Raw genomic sequence first — 4,067 nt, forward strand, 5'->3', positions numbered from 1 at the left:
GGCCTTACTCTGAAACTGGGGCTCAGGCAGTGGGTTGGGGCTGGAGCGGGGGTCCCAGTGCTCAGAGCTCTGTGAGGAGTTTCTCGTTAAGCCTATAGGTGGCGCACCTCTCCAGAAGGACCAGGCTGGGAATGGGCGGGAGGAGGAGGCTAGGCCACTCTGGGCCCTGGGGGACCAAGGAGGAAACCTCACTTTAAGCCAGTCACCAGCGCTGGCCCTACCCAAAATGAACCCCAGCCCCTGAGGCTGCAAGCCACAGCTTCCTGGGGACCTCAGAGCCTCACCAGCACCCAGAATGCCAGCTGTTATCTCTCCCAACACCCCATGCTTCTACTCTTCATCCCAACGTGACCTACACAGGAAGCCTTGTGCCTAGGTCACCTTCTAGAGTGGACAACGGACTAAGACAACAGGCCTTATTCCCACAGGAGGTCCCAATATCCACAGCAGCTCTCCCAGCTCCTATGATTGCATCCTGATCCCCACTGATGTCGCTGTGTGCACCCCAAGGTCGTCATTTGCTCTGAAGTGCATGGGCCTGTTTCTGGGACCCTGGAACATCAGCAGCATCTCGAGCTCTGATGCTGAGCGTGAATCTAATCACATAAGCCACAGGCAGATGAGGAGTGGAGCTGTTTTCATAGAAATCATGAGGAACCCTCTGAACAAACTGGATGAGGCACTGTCCTGGAGGCAGCTCTGTAATCCTTCAGCAGAACCAGAGCCATCCACCTGTGGAGTGAATAGCTTCTAGGAGGGAAGTGGAGCAGAACAAGGGGCAAGGCCCACCCCCGAGATCCCGCTCCCCTGGGCTCAGGAGACCAGCGGCCTTGTCTTGGGTGCTCTCTCTAGACAGCCCCCCATGGGGTGGGAACACAGCCCAGAGTGCCATGGGAGGGAAAATTGGAGCCTCTGCCACACATGTGCTGAGCTCTGGGGTCTAGGTCACAGTGGGTCTGCTACCTCGTGGCCTCTCACTGTGTCAGCCTCCCTCAGATCCTGAGCCAGACACAGAGATAGAGAACATCTCTTGTCTGCCACTAGGTGTGGGCGTGCTTGTCACACAGCAATAGGTACACTTCAGGGTGCCCGCTGCTTCAGGTGGGGTGGCCAGGTGGCTGCTCTCCACAGCCTCATCCTGTGTCTGCTCTCCTGACATGCCGCGCCTCATGTGGACACACATCCACTTCACCCTCAGCTCCTTTTGGCCTGGAGCTTCCCCTGGGAGTTTACATTCAGCGTGTGCTGTCCAAGGCCCAGAGCAGGTTGACTGTGCTTTCCGGGCTCTTTGTGCCTGATGTCAAGTCTCTGGCCCCTGTGGCTCACAGGTGCACCGCATGGGGAAACTGGTCTGCTTTCCCCAGTATTTGCTTGGCAGCCTGGGCCCCAGTGGTGCTGCCATAGCTCCAGCTTTAGGCCCATTTATTGCTTAACACTGAGCACCAACCCCACCCTGGGCAAATATTTATTTGGCAAATAAGGGCTTGCCAGGACGAAGGCCACAGAAGGCTTCTATATGGGTGACACAGGAGTAAACAGCTGTGGTGGATGCCCCAGGAAGGTTGTGGACAAGGGGGAAGGAGATGGCCATGGGCCATAGGTACCCAAGGCCCCCAGCTGCTGGGCCACTGCCAAGCAGTAGGGACAGCTGCTTGGCAGGAGGCCGCTGAGCAGAGGGGCACAAGGAACGCCAGCTTCCTGGATCCACACAGTAGCCTATGCCAGCACAGGATGACCCTGATGTCCCTGGCGCCAGCCAGCCAGATCGTGGGTCTCTGTGTCCTGACAATGTAATAAGGGAAGTGTTGTGTTATGGAGCATAGGGTCTGAGCAACTTAAGCTTTCCAGACCAGAACGGTGAACAGGAGGCCTCCTGCAGGCTGGCAAACAACCTGCCTGCTAATGCCCCTCTGACCCCATAGTCTTTAGGGACACAGCTGGCTACCTCATATCCCTGGGCACCTTGAAATCCCTCAGGGCCAACTAACTGGCAGTCCCTCAAGTTTAAATCCACCAGTGAGGTACTGCAGGAATGGAGCCCTGGACTCTGAGGCTACTGAGTCCCTTCCCTGCCCTTGATGGTAGGTGGCTGTGGTGAAGCCTAGCCTCACCGTGAAGGACGGAGGCCCTGACGTAGCGTGAGGTATATACCTGTACTGGGTATGGGCAGAGTCATCTCTGTAGAAGAGACAGCCCAACCTGTGAGGTAGACACCCTTGGTTGGGACGACCCAGCACCGCAGCCCTCCCACATTCTTCTCAGAGCCAAGTGGAGCAGCACAGGTACTAGGAGTGACTTCCAGGTGAGGCCCTCCCCAGTGGAGCAGGTCCCTAAGTTCACCAAGTTCATCACACAAATGAGGTGCCTGAGGCACCTCAGGTAAGTAGAAGCGCAGCCACATGCTTGGGACCCTCTTCTCAAGCATAGAAGGTCTCTAGACAAACACCCGCTGTCTGTTCAGGGCCCATGGGAAAACATGAAGTGGGTTAGGAACCTGGTGGCTGACAGCAAGGGAGTGGGCAGTGTCAGCTCTGGTAGGCAGGATCAGCTCCACAGGCTGCAGTGTGGCTCTGCGGCTGGTCCAGCCCTTCAGAGCTGTAGCAAGTGGCCTGCATCACCCGGCAGCTCGAGCTCCAGGACCAGTAGCCGGACCTCACGCCCTGTACCTGTCTGTGAGACCATGTGGCCACGTCCGAGCAGCAATTGGTCACAGTAGCCGTCACCTGGCCCAAGCTTGGGCTTGAAAGTGGTGCCTGGGTTTTTTAAGTAGAACGAGGACACAAAGCTCCCTGTCCTTCCCCTCGAAGCCAGTGTGAGCAGACCCGGTGCTGGCCATGTAACACCACTACCCAGCAGTCGAATCATCTGGCAAACATGTAACAAGGAGCATTCGCCTCCCTTGCGGCCTCCAATGCAAGAGGTACAGCACATTGTTTAGCCCTGAGGGTTTTTAGACTTTTTTTTATCAGTACACAGAAAAATGTCCACCAGGAAGCTGGACCTAGTGGCACATACCCAGAATCCCAGGATTTAGGAGAGTGAAGCAGAGGATTGTAAATTTGAGGCCAGCTCGGATAACTTGGAAAGAACCTGTCTTTTTTTTTTTTAAGATCCTGTCATAAAGGGAAAAATAAAATCCAGCACCAAAAAAAGCTTCTCCTGGCCCAGGGCTATAACACAGTGGCATAAGCACCTGCCTAACAAGTTCAAGGACCCGAATTCAATCCCTGGTATCAGAAACAAAAAAAAGACCGTTCTATTTTAGAGAGAAAGAACAATAATTTGGAGATGTGCCTGGAAGTCTCCTGAGATCACAGGAACTTGGGGTGCCCTGAGGGTCTGGGCAGCTTTTTCCATCCTGAGTCAGCCGCTACTCTGTGCTTCCTGGAAAGGAACCCACCGGCTGGACTTTGAACTCTGCGTCCTGATCTTTGGCCAACCCAGCTTCCCCGTACCCCACATACCCTGGCTGTGAGACCAGACTGCATCCACTGAGCTGAGGACTGTCTGGTCCTCAGTCACCCATCACCCAGCCAGAAGTTCCCGCAGGAACGTGAGGCACACCACGCATGCACACACGTGTGCACATCCATGTCTGGCATGCATATTCCTCTCCCTTCTGTTGCCTGAAGGTGTCCCACTGCCGTGTCTGGGACAGAGAGGTAGATGTGACTACAGGCCACCAGACCCTACGCCACCTTGCTCTCAGGCCCAGGGCGGGTCTCTGCTTGTCCAGGAGACAGCTGCCACCTTGCTTGGGGACAGGGCTATGATTCTACACAGGACTCCACCTGCCTTGGCCCTTCACAGTTGCTGACCCACCATGCCCTCTTCCTTCCTGGGGCCACCACTGCCCTGGTCTCACCTGGTGCCTCCTCTTCCTGGTCAGTGATTATCTCACTCCCCTGACACCATCTCCCCAGATCTGAACTGTTTCTTTGCTATAACTTTTTTTTTTTTTTTTTTTTTTTTCCAGGGATTGAACTCAGAACCTTGAGCTTGCCAGGCAGGCACTTATTCTACCGAGCTATCTCTCTGGCTGCTAAAAAGTCATGAAATTTCTTTCT

Source organism: Octodon degus, unplaced genomic scaffold, assembly GCF_000260255.1.
Source record: "Octodon degus isolate 3935 unplaced genomic scaffold, OctDeg1.0 scaffold00113, whole genome shotgun sequence".
Classification (NCBI taxonomy): domain Eukaryota; kingdom Metazoa; phylum Chordata; class Mammalia; order Rodentia; family Octodontidae; genus Octodon; species Octodon degus.